This window comes from Sphaerodactylus townsendi, linkage group LG04, assembly GCF_021028975.2.
Source record: "Sphaerodactylus townsendi isolate TG3544 linkage group LG04, MPM_Stown_v2.3, whole genome shotgun sequence".
Classification (NCBI taxonomy): Eukaryota; Metazoa; Chordata; class Lepidosauria; order Squamata; family Sphaerodactylidae; genus Sphaerodactylus; species Sphaerodactylus townsendi.
In genome coordinates, this window is record NC_059428.1 from 110,730,626 (window position 1) to 110,752,092 (window position 21,467).

The 21,467-nt window shown below is 44.6% G+C and overlaps 1 protein-coding gene across 1 annotated transcript in view; it reads right to left on the minus strand.

Moving 5' to 3' along the window:
- The window catches only part of HS6ST3 (heparan sulfate 6-O-sulfotransferase 3), a 267,883-nt gene that overhangs the window by 234,626 nt on the left and 11,790 nt on the right, over positions 1-21,467 (minus strand). The gene's annotated exons all lie outside the window — the stretch shown is intronic.

Sequence of the window (21,467 nt, forward strand, 5' to 3'; positions counted from 1 at the left end):
GTTCCTCGAACCAGTTTTTAATCCATAGGAGGAACTTCCCCTCTTATTCCTTCATTGCTGGAGTTTTTTCTCTCCAGTAGTCTCTGGTGAGGAACTTTGTCAAAAGCCTCTTGGACAAATCCAGAAGTAGACAATGTCCACTGGTTCCCCTTTATCCACATGCCTGTTTACACCCTCAAAGAACTCTAGTAAGCTTCTGTAAGACATGGGACTTGCCTCTCACCAAAAGCCATGCTGACTCTCCTTTCCTCAGCAGGTCTTGCTTTTTCTACATGTTTAATAATTTTATCTTTTAATGATAGATTCTACTAATTTTACCAGGGAAACAGATGATGTCAAAACTTGACTGGCCCTAGCATCCTTTTCTTAAAGATTGGTGTGACATTGGCCACCTTCCAGTCTTCAGGGATGGAGCCTGATTTCATCTGTGGATAAGTTGCATATTAAAGTGAGAAGATCAGCAATTTCATGCTTCTTGGAGCCTCTTTAAGAACTCTTGGGTGAATGCAATCTGGGCCAGGGGATTTGAGTAGCATTTAGTTTATCAATGGCTGTCAGAACGTCTTCCTTGTCTACCACTATCTTCGCTAGTTCCTTGGATTCACCTCCTAAGACGCTTGGTTCAGGTGCAGGAATTTTCCTCACCTCCTCTTGGGTGAAGACAGATGCAAAGAATTCATTCAGCTTCTCTGCAATCTCCCTATCATCTTTTAGCACACCTTTTGTTCTCCTTCACCATGTTAAAGGGCCTCCCACTGCTTCCCTTGCTGGCTTCCTGCTTCTTGATGTGTACTTGAAGAACTTTGTTTTGTTTGCTGGTCTTGATGTTCGCAGCCATGCGTTCCCTCATAATCCTTTTTTTGCCTCCCCTTTTACAGCTAACTTGCTTCTTCTCTTTTGCCACCATTTGTGTTCCCTCTCATGTTCTTCATCAAGTTGGACTTCCATTTTCTAAAAGACATCTTCTTTTCCTAATAATTTCCTCAACCTCCCTTGTTAACAATGGTGGCTTTCTTTTGGACTGGGTGCTACCTTTCCTAACCTTTTGCACAGAACACATTCCAGCTGAGCTTTTATTACTGTGTTTTTAAATTACCTCCAAGCATCTTGGACAGTTTTGACTCTCTTGATTTTTCCTTTCAGCTTCCTGCGCACTATCCCCCTCATCTTTGAGAAATTTCCCTTTCTGAAGGCGAATGTAACTACACTAGTAGTTGCCACTTGTTCACATGCTGAGATACTGAATCTGACAGCATTGTGGTCGCTGTTCCCTATTGGCTCAACAACACTGACTTCCCATACCAGGTCCTGGGTCCCACATAGAATTAGATCTAGGATCACATCTCCCCTGGTTGGTTCTACAACCATCTGCTCTAAGCTACAGTCATTTAGCATATCCAGGAATGCTCTCTCCTTACTATGACCTGAACATGCATTTTTCCAGTTTATATGGGGATAGTTAAAATCGCCCATTACCACTACATTTTTGCTTTTGTTGGCCTCTCTAATTTCTTTTTCCATCTCAGAATCCTCTTGTGCGCTTTGGTCAGGGGGACGATAATATATTCCTAATGTTAAACTATGCTTCACCCCTGGTATTGATATCCACAGTGCTTCTGTAGAGGAATCAGTTCCCCCTGCATTGTCTATTTTATGTGACACTATGCTCTTTGATGTAGAGGGCCACCCCACACCCAATACGCCCTGTCCTATCCTTCCAGTAGAGCCTATAACCTGGGATAACAGCATCCCACTGGTTCTCCTCATTTCCTCATTCTCCTCTTGCCCTCTAGCCTTTTGTAGACACTATCACTTATCACATTGCTATGCTCCTCGCTTGTATGTGGTTGATTTAGAAAAACCTCCCTCTCTGTCTGCATCCCCATGGACACTGTATTCCGAACCAAAGTCACCTCAGCTCCTGTCAGCTTTCCCCCAAGGATCAGTTTAAAAGCTGTTCTGCCACCTTTTTAATGTTGAGCACCGGCAGCCTGGTTCCTCTTTGGTTAAGATGAAGCCCGTCCCTTTTGTACAGGCCTGCCTTGTCCCAAAAGGTTCCCCAGTTCCTGACAAATCTGAAACCTCTGCCTTACACCACCTTCTCATCCACACATTGAGACCCTGTATCTCCGCTTGCCTAGCTCGCCCTGTGCATGGAACAGGTAGCATTTCGGAGAATGTCACTTTGGGGGTCCTGGATTTTAACCTGCTTCCTAGCAGCCTAAATTTAGCTTCCAGAACCTCCCGGCTACATTTCCCAATGTCATTGGTGCCAATGTGGACCACAACGTACAACTCGAATATATGAATCAGTAACAGGAAGTAACAACCATTAACTGCAGGAACTAGGCTCAGAAAGAACAAGTAAAGAAAACACATAACAGGATAACATGTCCAGAATGTATGTGAAATAATGAAAGTGCAAAAGGAAACTCGTGATGAACTAGGGAGGGCCAAGATGTCCTTCTAGCCTACCAGGAAAAAGGCCCTTCATAGTAAGTAGACAATGGACCATTCTCCTGGAGGCGGAGGACATCTTGGATGGGACCTCCATGAGCAGTGTCCCGCAAATATGGGTGGGTCCACACTAATCCCCAAATATGTGTTCTAACACTCTCCCACCGAAAGCAGTTTCGACAGAGATGAAATGTCAGATGAAAGAAGATTGCGAAGACCATGTGGCAGCTCCACAAATCTCTTCTACTGAAGTGTGCCTTCTAAATACTGTATTGGTTGCCGCACACTGAATGGAGTGGGCTGTGATGCCTTGTGGTGTGGTGAGACCCGTGGCATTATAGGCCTCTATAATACATGATTTTAGTGTAGAACTGATTGCCCTTTTTGATATTTGTGCACCCAAATTGGGTTGGGAAATTTTAAAAAACATACTTTCTGTTGTGTGAATGGACTCTGACCTAATGATGAAGGCCTCATGGATCTCATAACATCCAAGTTATGCCAAGGCCTTTCTTTGGAATGAACTGTGTTTGGGAAAAAATTAGGAATGACAATTTCCTGTCTGAGATGGAAGCTGATGCTTATCTTTGGAAGGAACATTGGATCTGTTTGTAGAACAACCCTATTGGTGTGGAAGACGCAGAAATTGGCATTGACAGATAATGCCCTTAATTCGGAAACCCTTCTTGCCATTTTAGGAGGACGGTCTGCACCAGTTCGAAAGGAGGTTTTGTCAGAGTGGTTAGGATGTATCCGCCAAGATGGAAATCTGAGTACAACCAGTGGTTGGGAGAGTCTGGCTCACCTTAGAAATCACATGATGTCAGGGTGTTGGAATATTGTTGTCCTGAGGACCAAGGACCACACTGTAAACCATGCCACTATCTGATGGCATAAGGTAGAGCTGCAAAGCCCCTTTTCGAATCCTTGTTGAAGACATTCTGGGAAGTCACTAATTGATGGGCGTTCTAGGTCGATCTTATGATTTTTACTCCATCACACAAAGGTCCTCCATGAGTTGTGGATGTTAATTGTGGACACTTCTCTGGATGCTAGCATAGTTGTAGTGACCTTCTCTGAATAGCCTTTGCAAGTCAACTAAAGCCTTTCTAGCACCATTTGTTCAGGTTGAACCAGCTGGGATTTAGATGATGGATTGGTCCCTAAGAAGCAGCTCTGGAGAGGTCGGAAGCTGCAGAGGTGGCAATATGGATATCTCCTGGATGGTGGAGTACCAAGGGCGTCTCGGCCAATGCAGAGCCACCAATATGACCGTGGCTCTTTCCAGCCAAATTCTCCACAATAGACAGGGAATCACCGGGAAAAGGAGGAAAGTGTACAGCAGTAGAGACGGCCAACGTGCTGTTAATGCATCTGATGCGTATGCTTTCGGATGATGGTGGCGGGTCATCCCTGAAGACTGGAAGATGGCCAATGTCACACCAATCTTTAAGAAAGGGTCTAGGGGGGACCCAGGAAATTACAGGCCAGTCAGATTGACATCTGTTCCTGGTAAATTAGTCGAATCTATCATTAAAGATAAAATTATTAAACATGTAGAAAAGCAAGACCTGCTGAGGAGGAGTCAGCATGGCTTTTGCAGAGGCAAGTCCTGTCTTACAAACTTACTAGAGTTCTTTGAGGGTGTAAACAGGCATGTGGATAAGGGGGAACCAGTGGACATTGTCTACTTGGATTTCCAAAAGGCTTTTGACAAAGTCCCTCACCAGAGACTACTGAGAAAACTCAGCAATGAAGGAATAAGAGGGGAAGTCCTCCTATGGATTAAAAACTGGTTGAGGAACAGGAAACAAAGGGTGGGTATAAATGGGAAGTTCTCACAATGGAGAGATGTAGGAGGCAGGTGTCCCCCAAGCGATCCGGTGATTGGGACCAGTGTGCTCTTTAACCTATTCATAAAATGACCTGGAAGTAGGGGTGGGTGAAAGCGTGGTGGCTAAAGTTTGCAGAATGATACCAAATTATGTAGGGTGAATTTGGAGAACCACAAAGGATTATGCTAAGAGCTCCAAAGCCGACCTTGATAGAATTAGGGTGAGTGGACTGTCTAGAAATGGCAGAAATGCAGTTCAATGTAGCTTCGAGAATGTAAAGTGAAGTAACACATAGGGGCAAAAAAAATCCAAACTTCACATACACGCTACAGCATGGGTCAGGGTGCGCTATCAGTCAAGCAGAACCAGGAAAGGGATTTGGGCATCTTAGTTGATAGTTCCATGGGAGATGTCAACTCAATGGCATGGCAGCTGTGGAAAAAAAGGCAAACTCTATGCTGGGGATAATTAGGAAAGGAGTTGATAATAAAACTGCAAGGATTGTCATGCCCTTATATACAAAAGCAGTGAGATGCGACCAAGCACTTGGAGTACTGTGTTCAGTCTCTGGTCGCCACATCCTTCAAAAAAGGATATCGAAAGCGAGATAGAAAAAGTGCAGAGAAGGGCAACAAGGATGATTGAAGGATTGGAGCACCTTCCTTATGAGGAGAGGCTGCAGCGTTTGGGACTCTTTAGTTTGGAGAGGAGACGTCTGAGGGGGGATATGATTGAAGTCTATAAAATTATGCATGGGGTAGAAAATGTTGACAGAGAGAAATTTTTCTCTCTTTCTCACAATACTAGAACCAGGGGGCATTCATTGAAAATGCTGGGGGGAAGAATTAGGACTAATAAAAGGAAACACTTCTTCACACAACGTGTGATTGGTGTTTGGAATATGCTGCCACAAGGAGGTAGTGATGGCCACTAACCTGGATGGCTTTTAAAAAGGCTTGGATAAATTTATGGAGGAGAAGTCGATCTATGGCTACCAATCTTGATCTGCCTTGATCTCAGATTGCAAATGCCTTAGCAGACCAACAGCAGCAGCAGCAGAAGGCCATTGCTTTCACCTCCTGCATCTGAGCTCCCAAAGGCACCTGGTGGGCCACTGCGAGTAGCAGAGTGCTGGACTAGATGGTCTCATCCAGCAGGCCAGTTCTTATGTTCATATGTCATGAGTTGCGCATTCACCAGGGAGGCGAACAGGTCTAAGGCCAGAGTCCCAAATCTCTGGCAGATCATCTGGAAGACAGTTGGATCGAGCTTCCATTCCCACCCCGAGATGTGTTGTCGGCTCAAACAATCTGCCCTGTGGTTCAACTTATATGTGAATGGCTCCTAAGGACTGGAGCTGGTGTTCTGCCCAGTGGAGGATGTGGGAAACCTCTTGGTGTAGTCCGGTAAACCGGGAACCATCCTGGTTGTTGATATACATTTTTGTGGATATAGTGTCCGTTCTGGTGAGTACATGTTGTTGATGGAGCAATCATTGAAAGTGATGCAGGGCTAGCATCACTGCTGTGGTTTCCAGCTGGTTGATCTGAAGTCCTTGTGGGACCACAAACCCTGGATGTATTGATTGTTCAGCATGGTCCCCAGCCCTGAAGACTCGCATCCGTGAATAGTTGAGGACAGGCAAAGTGAAGGTAGACCTTGCCATGTTCCAGATGATTCCAAGAAGTCCACCACCGAAGACTCTTGTGCACTCGATTGGTAATCGAGAAGATCCTGTTCCGTTTCAATATGTTGACCCTCTGGAAGGATCACAGGAACTGTTGTAGCGGACGCCCGTGAAAACGACTTGGGTTTGATCTATCACTGAGATGAAGATGCCCATGAGGCTGGATTGCTGAAGGAGAGTTACACTTTTGGCAGACATGGCTGCACTGGCAAGTCATTGTATTCTCAAAATTATATCCCGCAGAATGAACAAAGCATCTTAGGAAGCGTCTATGATCGCTCCCACGTGTTCTATCCTCTCGGAGGGTAGTTTGCTTTTCTAGGAGAGAAGGAGGGGTATAAATCCAAAGTTGTCGTCTTCTTCTCAAGGTTGATTAAGAACTCGTGGCAGCATAACACTCGTTGTACCTCTTCCACATCCTGGAGAGCTCAATTGTGGGAGAGGGAACTGATGAAGAGGTCGTCAAGATAGGGATGAATGTGTATTCCCCTTTCTCGCAACAGAGTAATGGGTGCAAGGAGAAATACTTGGGGAGCCATGGCCAGACCAAACAGCAATGCTCGAAATTGGAATTGTTGGTCTGCAATAGCGAATCGTAGGTTTTTTTTATGGGATGGGTGGATGAGGACATGAAGGTAGGCTTCTGTCAGGTCTAATGATGTCATGTAATCCCCATTCCAGAGAGAGGTGATTTACCAAAGGGTTTCCATCCTGAACTTGGGCAGTCAGATATGCCGACTGACCAATCAAAGGTTCAGTATGGCTCTCCAGTCCCCTGATCATTTGGGGACAGTGAAAAAGTGGGAATAAACTCCCAAGGCCTTCTCATGTTGAGGCACAGGTTTGATGGCGATCAGATTCAGATGGTGTATGGCTGCCATTGTTCTTGTCGCTTTTTCCGGGTTTTGTGACATTGGGAAGGTCAGGAAACATTGTTTGGGAATTTTGGCGAATTCTATGACGTAGCCAATGCTGACGACGTCTCTTGTTCACCTGTTGACATGATCTGCTACCCAAATCTCCTGAAAGTGGAACAGGCGGCTGCCGACCGGAATTGAAGGAGTCACTGACGGTTACTGTTGTTGTAGTTGTTGAAGTTACTGTTGTTGTTGGGCCTGGATGGTTTTCCCAGTTTACTGTAATGACGAAAAGTCTGGCAGCCCAGAAAGAAATTTCTGTTTGATCATGGACATCTGATACCCTCCCTGGGGGTTCTGGGAAGGACCCTATTGGACCTGAATGTGAGTTTAAACTGTACCTATTGCCGATATTGTCTGATGATTTTTGGTAACGCCTTTTTCTTATCTTTGAATTCGACTAAGATTGAATCCAGGTCTGTGCCGATTCGTGTCTCCCTGTAATTTAGAACAAGCATCAGCTACCCAAGGATGTAGCCACACAAGGTACGGCGTGCCACTAAGACAGAAGCCATAGACAGCGACACTAGAGCCACGGCATTAAAGGTGGCATCTGCTATGAAGCTATGAAAAGGTTGACAGAACATTCTTTCTACCCCCTCTTGAATACCCTGTTCCTCGGGTGGTAACATTCCTAAAACTCTTTTTAGCCAAACTATTGATGCTCTGGCCAACATGGAGGAAGGGATCAGGGTCTTGATGGTTGCCGCTAAAGACTCATGGGCTCTACGTAGGGCTGTGTCAGATTTTCTATCTAAAGGATCCCTAATGTAGCAATCTCCTTCCTTAGTGACGAGACCACCTGAATGCAAGGAGGTTACAGGGGCCTCCACTGTTGGGACCTGAAGGAGTTTATGAACATATGCAGGAACCATATATAGTCCCTGAAAGGATGGTGGCAGACCCTTGTTGAGCCAATCTCACTTTATACGGGTATCAAAGCATTCTGGGAAAGGAAAGTAATCTTTTTACGCCCCCTCCTGTAGGATGTAGTCCTATTGCCTCTAGGCCAACCCTTAACAGGCTTTGAAGATGAGGCAGAGGAATCTTCCACAACCTCCTCATTCTGGAGGTCTAGTGCCGAAATGGACTTGCAGATGAGGAACAGCACCTCATAATGCTTGAAGATACAGGTGACCCGTTCCACAGTTTCCATTGGATGATTCTCATTGTCAGAGAACTGCTCATAATCCTCCTCATCCTCCTGATCAATGGACCCTGAAATCCCAGGAAGGTCTAGAGGATCCTGAGGTTGCTGTGTATGCCTCCTGTCATGGGAGTCAATGGGGGATCTAGCGTGTTGTCTAGGGACCGGGACTGGGAGCTCAGAGTTCTCCCTGGCCTAGACAGATGTTAATGATGGATTTATTCCCTCATTGCCTTTCTGAAAAATGCCATAAAAGACTCTGAGGGGGCAGGGGTTGATAGTCCATAGCTATCTTCCCAGTTGCACCCCTTTCCCCTGTAAAGGAATAGTCTTGCATGCATTCAGAGGATGAGCTGGTCTCCGACTAAAGATTTTGTCTGCTGTGCACCAGTGTTGGGCACTCTATAGCTCTGGGAAAGCTGGAGGTGCCTAAAACGAAGTAGCCATGACTGGTAGAGCCCTGGGAAGCCGTGAGATGCCCATCCCTGATTATGGCTATTGGGGGAACGGCCGATTGCCCCAAGCCTTTAGAAGGCGTTGAATCCCTGGTGCTAGCCAGGCTAGCGATGGAGCCGCCTGCCTGGATCACGCCCCAGGAAGGCATTCGGCTAACTCTGCAAGCAGCGGAGACTTTCATGCCCTGGGGAGGCGCTTGGCTCCGTTGTGCCACATTGTGGCATCTTTTTTCCTTTTTGCAACGGCTTTCTGGAACCATCTGACCTTAGAGGTGCCTTCCCGCAGCACTGACTGCTCTCCCAGAGTGGGGAGAGGGCTGACTGGCCTAGATTCAGCGTTTCTGCTGGTGGCAGCGCGAGTTCCCTTGGCTAAGGACCGCACGAAATGGTCCCATGAGGGAGAAAAGCTTCTAGCCACCACGTTGCCCAGACGGCTAAAATGCAGGAAAATTCAACTGCCCTCCTAACACAGAAACAAAGAAACCCTGCCTAACTACTCCTAGCTAAAGGAAGAAGGAAGGTAAAGGCAAGTAAGAACAGCCCAAAGTAGAAAAAAACAATTAGAAGAGAGATAAAGATCAGTCACGAACTACAGGATCCTGAGTTCCACCCTGCTCTCCCTGCTGAGGCAGGAAAAATACTGGCTAGAAGATGGCCCATGGGTTCCTGCAGGAAGTGACATCAAACTTTTTCCTGCCTCTTTGTCTGAAGGATGGAGAAACATTCCATCCAATATGCCTTCTGCCCCCAGGAGAAATATAGTTCTAGGCCACAAGGAATGATATTTTGCAGATTTCAAAGCGGCCTTTGATAGTTTCCACAGACACAAGCTATGGTCCAAACGAGATTTCTACAATCAATAAAAGATTATTAGTACCTATTTGCATGTTATATGAAAGTTATTTTCTCCAGGCCACCAGTCTGACAGGATTCCACTGGCAAAAAGAGTGAAGCAGGAATGTATTTTGTCACCTCTGCTTTTTAATTTCTATATCAACTCAATTGTGCAGGTTTTCTTGACCCCAAGCTTCCATCCTCCTAAGTTAGCAACTAGAACTATCCTGGCCTTATCATATGCAAATTATATAGTAATCCTATCTTATTCGCAGATAGACCTTAAGAGAGCACTTTGGGCATTCACTGATTACTGACAGGAGAAGCAACTAGTAATAAATTATCAAAACACCAAAATTCTTGTCTTCACTAATAGGCGTGAGAGATATAGATGGCAGATTCAGGGACATGAAATACAACAGGTAAAATTATTTGTGTATTCTTCCAGCAGACAGTGTTGTGGAAAGCTCAAGCAACCCACATGGCTAAGGATGCCCAGAGGATGACTTCTGCCATTCTGATTTTTTTCTTTAAAAAGGGTTTTTTTTAATACATCCCTGCAGCAATTAGGGTTTTTAAGGGGAAGGTGACTGCCCAACTAATGTATGGCTCCTAGTTCTACCTTTATAAAGATCTTTATCTTTTGAAAGCAGTTCAGTCCAAGTTTCTACAATCATACCTTTAACCTTTGTTCGAATAAAAAGAAAACATACAGCAAAAGATAACAAAGACTGCTGAAATATTAAAATTGAATAATAAGTGATATTATAAAGTGAAAAACAATTCCACCAGATAAAAACTCTCATGTTCTCTTTAGGTTGGATATTGGGATGATATCACTCCAAAGAAATACAGCGGATTCGGGATTTGGTTGCTCAATCTGATAGGGTCTGCAGTGACACCCTACTGTAACATACTCACTTAGGCTCATTCCGCACATGCAGAATAATGCACTTTCAAACTGCTTTCAGTGCTCTTTGAAGTTGTGCGGAATGGCAAAATCCACTTCCAAACAATTGTGAAAGTGGTTTGAAAACGCATTATTTTGCATGTGCGGAAGGGGCCTGAGAAACCTTTTCCCCATACTGAGTACCTAACAACATTAGAAGTCCCTAAGTACTGAAGAATTTTTACCCTGACACACTTCAGTGCCTTCCCTCAGATTTTCCGGAAAAAAGTACCTTTGTATTCCTCTTATATCATGGCAACGGCTCTGTCCATGCCAAATGGGAAAGGTGGAGACTACAGAGCATTTACATTTACATAATGATACCATCAAATTCATTTGTTGCTTCCTAGTACTGTATTACATTTTTCCAGGTTTTAACTGATATACCTAATATTGTAACAAAATAAAATGAGCTGAACTGAATACACACACTTCAAGGAAAGAATGATCTTTTCCCTTCGATGCTGAAGTTTCATACTAAATACTGATAATCTTTTTTTGGTTTGGGTTTTTTTAGTATCAGTTATTGAATATGTTGCACAAATCTTGACATACCAAATCCAAATATGCCTGAAAGAATCCTTCTCTGCTCTAGAGAGATGTAATAATTGAGTCTGCATTTTGCAAAGATGCACCAGAGTGTAAAACTGCTCCACTGCTCTACCTGATTCCCTGAGGGTAACGATGACTCTAGCAAGAATTACATCAGTTGAGAAAGCTTCAGGCAGTGGACTAAAGAGAAGCTATTCACTAAGGTGGTTCATTTAAAACCAAAGAACTCAGAACAGCAGGGATTTCACAGCCTATCTAGTTTGAAGTTAAACTTCTTGAAAAACGATGCAGTTAATATACTTGAATTCATCTCCACTGCTAACTAGTTATAACATAGCTTAATGTGTTTTGTTAGTTTTCTTTTTTGTGTGAGAAAATAAAAATATATTTCAAAAACTTGTATCTCAGTACTTTGCAAATTGCAGATAAATTCTTCATGAGGCAATCACAACGTCTAACACCACAACAGATTATAGGCACATGTTAGGGTTTTTAAATGAATAAGATACTGATGGACTTCAAATATAGGTGAAAAAGAAACGCTTTCTACGTTGTCTCCATCTTTTACAAGGTATAATAGTCTAAAGATATACCCTGGAGAGATAGATCCTACAGCTCTGCTGCCATCCACTGGCCTGTTAATGGACTAAGCTAATCAATGGGGAGGGGGGAGGAGAAGTGTGTTGTCTCATCACTGCCTTGCTTGAAGACTCTTTCGGATGCAAATAAAAAAGGTATATTCACTTTGCATGATTTTTACTTTTCAGATATATTGACAATCCAATTTACAAACACTACACAATAAAAATAGAAGTTTTCTTATTGTTTATAAAATGTGATTCTGTATTTTAAAAAGGTTGTGTGGGAAGCCTCAACACATAATGAGAAGAAGTTTGCATTGTAGCATTAAAATTTAATAGACATTAAATTCATTAAATTTTCTGGGTCTTCCTATTATATAACACAGAAACCAAATCATATGATTATATTTAGTAGGAGTTAAAATGAGATGCATGAATAAGAATTTTACCTTTAACTTTTTGACTTTTATGGACCTGAGGCAGTTTGCCTGTGAGATTATGGAGGTATTAAGTAGTCAACTTTAACTAAAATCAATTTTAATCATACTTTAGACGACCCATCACAAAATTTCTTGTCATCATAAAATAAGGAAGTTCAGCACTTTCATCAGAAGATAAACATTTCACACACATCAAAGTCTTAAGACCAAAATGTAGATGCTGCTGCTACACTGGGGACCACACAAATTGTGTGTACTTGATGTTAAATTATTATAAGAAAATTTGAATTGTAAATATTGCCCAAACAGATATCATGAACATTTCTTAGGTTTGCATAATTCTGCTCCTCTTGATAATTTAGCTTAATTTATTTGGGCTGCATTAGTCACTGGAAGGTCAACAACAATACAGTCCAACAACTGAAAAACTGACACAACCATTTTATGCGTTTCTGAGATTTCAGCAAGCATTTCCCAGACATTTTGAAGGATATCTGTGTCACAATTACTGGAAATCTTCTTTAAAAGAAGCTGGGAACTCAGAATGGTCCATTGGATGCTTACCATGAAGGGCCTTTCTCCTGGTAGGTAAGAAGGTCATCTTGTATGGGTGTCTTCTCTACCCTTAGCAAGGAGGCAGGAAAAGTTATTGCATAACTTCCTGTTGGAGCCTTGGATGCCATCTTCTCCTCAGTAACCCTCTGGCACAGCAGTAACAATAAAAGATATATGACAGAAACAGGAAGTAATGGGGACCAACAAAATGTCACAAGGCTCAACAGGAACCAAAGAGTAACAAGTACAACACAAACAACAAAGAATGGAGACCTGAATTGGGGACTAATACAGACACAGGGAAGGCCAAGATGCCCTCCTTACCTACCAGGAGAAAGGCCCTTCACAGTAAGTATTCAATGGACCATTTTCCTGGAGGTGGAGGCCATCTTGTATGGGACCTCCCCGAGCAGTGTCCCGAATTTGGGTGGGTCTCATCAGTCCCCGATAATGTTATCCAACACTCTTCTTCCAAAGGCTGTTTAAGCAGAAGAAAAGGAGTGAGTCCTATAATGTCTAGAGAAATAGGACATCAAGGACCAGGTAGCTGCTTTACAGATTTCTTCCACAGAAGCTTGATTTCTATAAGCTGCATCGGTTGCTGCGCTTCGTGTGGAGTGTGCAGTGATGTCAGGCAGAATAGGCAGATCTGATGCTTTGTAAGCCTCAATTATGGTGGCTTTCAGAGTGGAACTTATAGCCACATTTGACAACTGGTTGCCTAAATAGGTTGTGAGATGTTGATGAATAAATTCTCCGTTTTTCGGATGCTTTCTGTTCTAATTATGAAAACCTTTAGGGAACGACGCAAGTCCAGGTTATGCCAAAGTTTTTCCTTAGGGTGCATCGGGTTGGAGAAGAAGTTGGGAACCACAACTTCGTGGCACAAGTGGAAGGTGGAATTGACTTTGGGAATGAAGGTTGGGTCAAGGCGGAGAACTACCCTGTCCTTGTGAAATAAGCAGAACTTAGAGTTAACTGACAGGGCTCCTAACTTAGAAACCCTTCTTGCTGATGTTATAGTGATTAGGAAGAGAACCTTCATCCAGAGCCACTTCAAATGAATGGTTTGCACCGGTTCTAACGGAGATTTGGTAAGAGCCAATAGCACTGCATGTAACCGCCACGAAGTAAACCTGTGAATGGCCAGAAATTGAGATAAACGTACTCCCCTCAAGAAGCTCAAGATGTCCGGATGTCTCAATAACGGAGTGCCCTGAAGGGACAGACACACAGTTGGCAAGGCAGTGACCTGTCGATGTAAGGTCGCATTTCAGAGACCCATATCGAAACCTTGTTGGAGGAACTCTAAGGTGTTATCAATAGAAGGATGCTCTGGATCTAGGTCGTGTCGTCTGCTCCATCTAACGAATGCTTTCCATGACGAGCTGTAAATGTTAATCGTAGATCTTCTTTGAGATGCCAGAATGATTGAGGTGACCTTCTCAGAGTAACCCTTCTGCATCAGATGGCACCACTCAATGGCCAGGTGGTCAGCTTGAACCATTCAGGATTTGGATGCCTGATGGGTCCCTGAGACAACAGGTCTGGAATTGGTGGAAGAGACATAGGGGTAGACATCGACATCTCCTGGAGGGTGGAATACCAGAGATGTCTGGGCTATCTCAGAGCCACTAGGATTATCGTCGCCCTCTCTGCAGATATCCTCCATAGGAGACAGGGAATTACCGGCAATGGAGGGAAATCGTATAGAAGAAAGTGGAGCCAGGGAGCTGAATGAGCATTCGTCATGCAGGCTGTCTGATGGTAATGCCTGGTCATGAATAAATGAAGTTGTGGTTCTGTGGGGAAGCAAACAGATCCAATTCCAGAGTGCCGAAGTTCTGGTAAAACCATTTGAAGATTGCTGGGTTGAGCTTCCATTTGCTGTCCAGGATCCTCTGCCTGATGAGCCAATCAGCCCTGTCGTTCATCATGCTCTGGATGTGTTGCACTTCCAGTGACATCAGATGTTGTTCCGCCCAGCTGAGAATTTTGGAAGCTTCTTGATGAAGTTTTACCGACTTGGTTCCCCTGATTGTTGATGTACATCTTTGAGGAGATGTTGGAGCGCTTGAAATATTGCTCACATTTCCAAGAGATTGATACAAAGTTGAGATTCTGTTGGGAGTCCATTCGCCCTGAACAAACTTTCAAGTCCAGAGACATTAAGTAATTGCCGTGATGAAGGTGTGGTAATAAACCGGAGGGTTTCCATGCGAAATTTTGGCAATCTGATGGACTTGTTGATCCATTGAAGGTTGAGTATGGCCCTCTGCCACGTACGCACTCTCACTGCCACTACTAATATAATAATGGTCACTAAACACCGCCAAACCTTGGGCCACCAATATATATATACACTAGTCACTGGCCCACCAACACCCCCCTTCTTCACTGGCAAATCTATCACACCCTCCAATCACCATTGTGCTTGGGGACTGTAACAAAATGAGAATAAGCTCCGCAGCGTCTCTCTGAATGAGGAACTGGTTCTATGGCTTTTATCTCCAGTAGGTGATGGACCGCTTGAAGGATTCTGTTGGCCTTGCTGGGTCTTGTGTACAGGGGAAGACCATGAAGTGGTGGCTGGGCAACCTTTTGAATTCTATTACATAGTGGTGGTGACTACTCCCTTGTCCATCTGTCCACATGGTCGCCCTGCCAGACCTCTTGGAAGTGTAAAAGGAGGCCCCCGACAGGAATGGAGGGGTAGTCATTGTTTGGAGGAAGGGTTGGATTGGAAGGGACAACCCAAACCTGTCTGTTGTAGGGGCGAAAGGCATTCTTGTTGCAAACTGTGGTGCGGCACCTCCACGCGGAGCTGGAGGACAGCAACAGCAGCAAAGGAAACGGGGGCCTCCTAACCCTGGACGGCGTTTCTGCAGTCCGGCCTGGCATTGCCCGGTTCCACTATGCTCGAGACAGGTCGGCACGCCATTGACCCAGCCGGGGACAGTTCGGTGTTGTGTTGCCTCCTGGCCGTGTGTTCGCTTGCTTTCCTTCTGGCCATCACTTGCCTGATGCTGAAAGACTTGCAGTTTCAGGAAGGAAAGACTGATGAAATTATAGAAACAAACGTTTTAGGGTTTTGGAGCCTCTTTATTCTTGCATTAGTGTCAGGTCGTGCTGCAGTTTTTCTTGGACAGTGACCTATTTTGACTTTTTTGAACTAGGAATGTTTCCTCCTACCCCACTATCACCTGCCCAGTTCAGACAAATGACTGGACACTCATTTCACGTGGGCTATAGTATGGCCATTCTGAATGGCATAGTGGCAGCTCTCACAGTAGTATGGTGTTTCCTTCAGTCTGCATGGACCTTGTTTCTCTCAGTATGTGAGCCAGATGGAGACCACCTGAATGCCAAAATGCAGCTGGTTACATTCTTAGGAAGTAGTTTTCTCACAGTTGCTAAATATTCCAAGAAGCAGCTAGTAACAGCAGGTTCCCTGTTGTTGCCAATGGAAACGACCACCCTCTCTCGGTGTTCTAGGTAGGGTCCTGTGGGAATAAAAAGTGGTCCTAGGTGTAATCTGTGGCCTGTCTTGCCTGATGAACGCAGGCATATCTTCTTCTTGTCCCTTGTCTCTATCAACACCTGATCAAGGTCTTTGCCAATTAGTGTTCCTCCATAGGAGGAATATCCGGAGACGATGGTCTTGGAATGTGAATTGGCCTGCCATGGTCGCAACCTGGTGGTGTGCCGGGCCACAGCATTGGCAGCTATGGTGCAGGCTACAAGCATCACTACATCAAACATGGCATCAGCTATAAAAGAGTTGGCGAGGAGGACCCTCTCTACCCCACTCTCTGAGACTTAACTCCTTGGGAGGAAGCATATCTAGAAGCCTCCTATGGCCACATCTGGCCATAGTGCAGGAAGGAATTAGGGCCTTGATGGCCGCAGCTAACCAGTCATGGAAGTTGCAAAGTACAGCATCTGCCCTTCCGTCTAAGGGGTCCTTAAGACTACCCTCACCCTCCTAGGCGACCAGGCCATCTGAATGGAGTAATGCCAAGGGGGAATCAACCGGAGGAATCTGTAACATGGAGTGGAAGTGCTGGAGAACAAAGTAGGTTTTTTTGAAGGATGGAGGAATACTCTTATGTGTAGTTGGATTGAGCCACTCCCTGTGAATGTGCTTTTCAAAGCATTTGGGCATAGGGAAGAACTTGGGACTCCAAATCCTCTTGAGGAAAATAACCAGGTTTTCCCTTGGGGAATCCTTTGATGGGCTTGGAGGCACATGAGGAGGAATAATGGACAGAAGGGTTTTCTGCATCCTCTCTGTCCTGCAAGTCAAGGGGTTGAGATGGTCTTATTTATCAAAAAATTACAGATGGTCCTGCTTAAAAAATGTTTGGGACTGTTCTGAAGGATTCGATGGCACATCCTCAGTTTCAGAAATATGCTCGCAGTAATTTTCTCCGTCGCCTTCACTGTATTCCTCTTCCTCCTCTGAAAAGGATAGCAGACCTTGGCTAGAGAATCTAGGCACTAGCCTTGAATCCTGGCTAGAGGATCTAGGACTAGGTTCTGGCCTTAGAGGACTGTAGGGAGCTGTAGGCTTTAACCTACGGACGTGAGCTGGGGGCCCATGGCGCTCCCTGGCATCGAGGATCCGTTCAACCTCATAGTGGAACTAAAATAGTCTGCAAAAGTAGCTGGGGTGTGTGTTTTGCCTGACTGCCACATTACTCATGAGTAAGGGCGGATTGTTTTGGGGCTCTGTAATAACTGCAGATTCTACTCCTCCACCTCCCAAGGGCCCCTGTTCTTGCCTGTCAAGAAGAACGTCAGGCTGGTGGTAGCTACTCTCTGCAATCCAATCCAAAGTAAAACATTCCGTAGCCCTGGGAGGGCTGGAGAAGCTGGCCGAGGAGCCACGCCCTGGGAAGGCGCTGAGCTCCTAGAGGGGGAAGAACACTGTTTCTTGTGTGGCACTGACGGCCCATCTGGGCGCCAAGCAGCGAACTTGTCCTTTGCGTTGCGTTGGTCGAGCTACTCTACCAGAGGCCGGGAGCTTCCCGAGGTGGGGGACAGGTCCCTGCAGCTGGCCACCCTTGTCCCTTCCACTGACAATTGAGTGAAGGCGGTGCGGGGGGGGGGGGGGGGAAAAAGACCTGGAAGCCATGTCAACCGCTATGCAAAAATACTGAGAAGATACCTTCCAAGTTTCCAACAGGAAGTGACGCGAGAACTTTTTCCTGCCTCCTTGCTAAGGATAGTGAAGACACCCATACAAGATGCCCTCCACCTACAGGAGAAGATTTAATGCTATGTCTTCATCTACTCTTTTCCTTTGCTTCTACAGAAATGTATTTCTGCACAATTCTGCACTATTGTTACCCATATTATCTTCTGAGCCAAGTCTGCCATGGCAGAGGAACCCCTACATATGTATCGGCAGAACTGATTCCAAGATTTGGAGGGTCTTGGGCAAAAATTGTCCAGAGGCTCCCTCCTTTGCTTAGCCTGCCACCTGCATTTCTCTTCTTGTCCATCCATCCTCATGACCTGGATGGACTGTATCCCTACCTGCTTATAAGTCTTTTCCCCACCAACTGTGCTCACAGCCTCTTGCTCTGCGAAATATCCTTTCCATGACAGCACACACAACTGCAAGTGTCACTACCATGCATGATCTGTACAGCTTCCCAGTTGAAAGTGGAAGAGTGTTTTGAAGCAGAGGGGAAAATAGCACAAGATAGGGTGGGACAGGGGAAGAATGGAGGGGAGTGGTCTATGGCAGTGGGCCATATCAAACATTTTGGGCTCTGGCAGCTTCCCCACTAGGGTTGGAGATTCGGACAGTCCAAATCTGAATTTTTACCGAATCTGCACTGATTCGGACAGATTCGGATGAGCAGGGTCCGAATCTGAGCATCTCGAATTAATAGATCCGAATCCATGGACTGGATCACCGTTTCCAATTGCGTTTTATTTTTGAAGTTTTTCAGTATTTCACTGTGGGGCGCATTTTACATATCAGCACTAAAATTTTCAGGGTGGCATCATCAGGAGACTGTCCTGATGATGCCCTCCAAGTTTGGAGGTTTGGTTTTAGGGGGCCAAAGTTAGACCCCCAAAGGTGTCCCTATCTCCCATCTCTTTTCCAATGGGAACTAAGGAGATGAGGGCCACCTTTGAGGGTCCATAATCTTTTGTCTTCTGAACCAAATTGCACCAACTTGAGGAATATCAGGACAGTCTCCTGATGATACACTGAATATTGGTATCGATAAGATTCATTAGTAGAATTTTCGTATTCCCCAGAATTTGCACAAGATAGTTCTGTGTGATTCTTGTTGCATTGCCGTCAATAGGAATTTCTTTGATAGAGGCTGTGGAGTGCAATATTTTCATGGTAAACTCATTAAAACGTTCAGTTAGAAAGTTTTTCACCATTCAGGTTTGGGGAACTTTACTTCAGGGGCAGTGGGAGATGACCCCTACCCTTTGGGTCCTGCATAGAATTAAACTCTGAAGCAAATTTCTAAACCTGATGGTGTCATCCAGAGACTCTCCTGAAGATACCTGAAAGTTTGGTGACCATACCTTCAGAAATGTGCACCCCTACAGCCCTCACTGTGGAAATTCCCATTGACAAAGCAAATACAGCTAAGTCACTGCGAATCTTGGGCAAATTTCTGTAAGCTCGAAAGGGACGCGATTTTGATTACCGCACCAAATTATCAGGGTATCATCATCAGGTGACTGTCCTGATGTTGCCCACCGCTTGGTGCAGTTTGGTTCAGGTATGGACCCCTCAAAGGCGTAACTATCCCCATTGTTTCCAATGGGAGCTGATAGGGATAAGCACCTTTGAGAGTCCATAACTTTGGCCTCGAACCAAACTGCATCTGAAACTTTGGGGGTGCATAATCAGACAGTCTCCTGATGATGTCTCTGAAAGTTTTAAAGTCACTAGCTTTAAAATGCTGGTATGAAATTTCACCGGCCACTCACTCCAGCAGGCTTCATGTGCAGGAGTGGTGAAACATGAAACCGGAATTTTAGTTAGTGGCATTCAAATCAGGGTATCATCAGGAGACTGTTCTGATGACACCCCCAAGTTATGCCTGGTTCAGGGGCAGCTTATGGACCCTCAAAGGGGCCTTCTATCCCCATTGTTTCCAATGAGAGCTAAGGAGATGGTGGTTACCATTTTGAGGGTCATCCATAACTTTGGCCCCTAAACCAAATGCACCAAGTTTGGGGTGTCATCAGGGATTAGGGTCTCCCGATGATACCCCGATATTTGCTGATATGTCTAAAAAAATGCACTTCGTAGGTATCTCTCAGTAATTCTGCCCAAGATTCTTTCGCAGTGACTTCAACATGCCAATGTAGTTCGGTGGAGGGGAGTTAGGTGCAGCGATTTTATCATACAGTCATCAGGGGTATCTTCAGTTTTGATGACACCATCCAGGTTTGAGGAACTTTATGCAGTGGGAGATGGACCCTACCCATAACATTGAACCCTTTGAAGCAAATTTGTCACTAAACCTGGATGGTGTCATGAAGAGACTCTCCTGAAGACACTTCTGAAAGTTTTGTATTTACTTCATGAAATGTGCACTCCATTGCCCCTCCCACAGAAATTTCCCATTGGCCGTACGGAGCCAGCCAGCCACTACAGAGCACAGAATCTGGGCAAATTCTTTGGGTGACTATGAGGGTGCTGTTTGAGCTACTGTCAAATTGCAGGGTATTCATATACTGTCCTTTGCGGATACTCCTTTAAAAGTTTGGTGAAGTTTGTCCAGGGGGTCCAAAGTTATGGACCTTCAAAACGTAGCCCCATTTCTGTTAGCTTCCATTGGAAACAATGGGGATGGGGCACTCTTCGAGGGTCAATAACTTTGTTCCCCGAGAACTAAACTGCACCAAACTTGGGGAGAATCATCAGGACAGTCTCCAGATGATATCCTGAAAGTTTAGTGCTGCTAGCCTTAAAATTGCATCCCCTACAGGCCAAAACGTGTAAAAACACCAAAAATTCAAAAAAAATAATAAAACGGACCCGAATTTTTCGGATTTACCCGAATTTTCGGGCATATCCGAATCGGCTTGCGATTCGGATTCAGGCATACAAATCATTTTATGCCCTAAAATACCCAAATCCGAATTTTAGCGAATTTTTTTAGTATTGACCAACCCTATTCCCCACCTCAGGGTATGTTGATGCCAGCCCTGTATACAGTCAAGATACAAGTCCAGAGGCTAAACGGAATATTTTAGTATTTTGACTGAAATCCCAAACAAAAGTAGGAAGAAAAAATGTGATGACAAATGAGAGTTCTGGATAGAAATCAACATCAAAGACGGCTGTCTCAGGAAATCATTCTTCTTTTACTCTTGGATGTTAATGGAGAAAATCTACTATTGCCAAGTTTGGTGTAGAACTAGGATCAGAGATGTGATAGGATAGCGTAATCCTCCTCTAGCACAGAGAATCTGGAACCTGTATAAGAAACATACCTACAACAGGTGAGACTATTTGACATGGACCTGCTAACAGCCAAGAGATTGGCAAATGGTCCTCAGGCGGGGGTATGATTTTATCTTACAGAAACTGCATTTACACAACATATTTCAACAGCCTTTATTATTTTTCCTCCAAGCCTGGGTCATGGTTTACGGTCACAAAGGTGTGAAGAACTATGAAAGTTGAAAGGAGCCTTGATCACACTGTGATATTGGTATATCTGGGAAGTCAAGCTACTGATTGCTGAGGGACCCGGACTATGTCTATGGCAGTGGGCCATACCAGAAATTTTGGGCCCTGGCAACTACTCCACCTCATATAAAAATGTCAGGAATGAAGAAAAATGCATTTAAGGCACAATTTTTGGGGCATATGAGATCTTAAGACGATGATATGGGGCGGGTGTGTGTGTGTGTTTTCCTACTCCTCAATACAAGCTAGTAATATACCCAATAGTCACTTTATCAGACAGACTTGTTTTCTTATCCTTTATTACACAAAGCAAAAAAGATTTCATTCCTGCTACAGAGAACATTTTATCCTTTTTAAAACTGTGGGACTTGA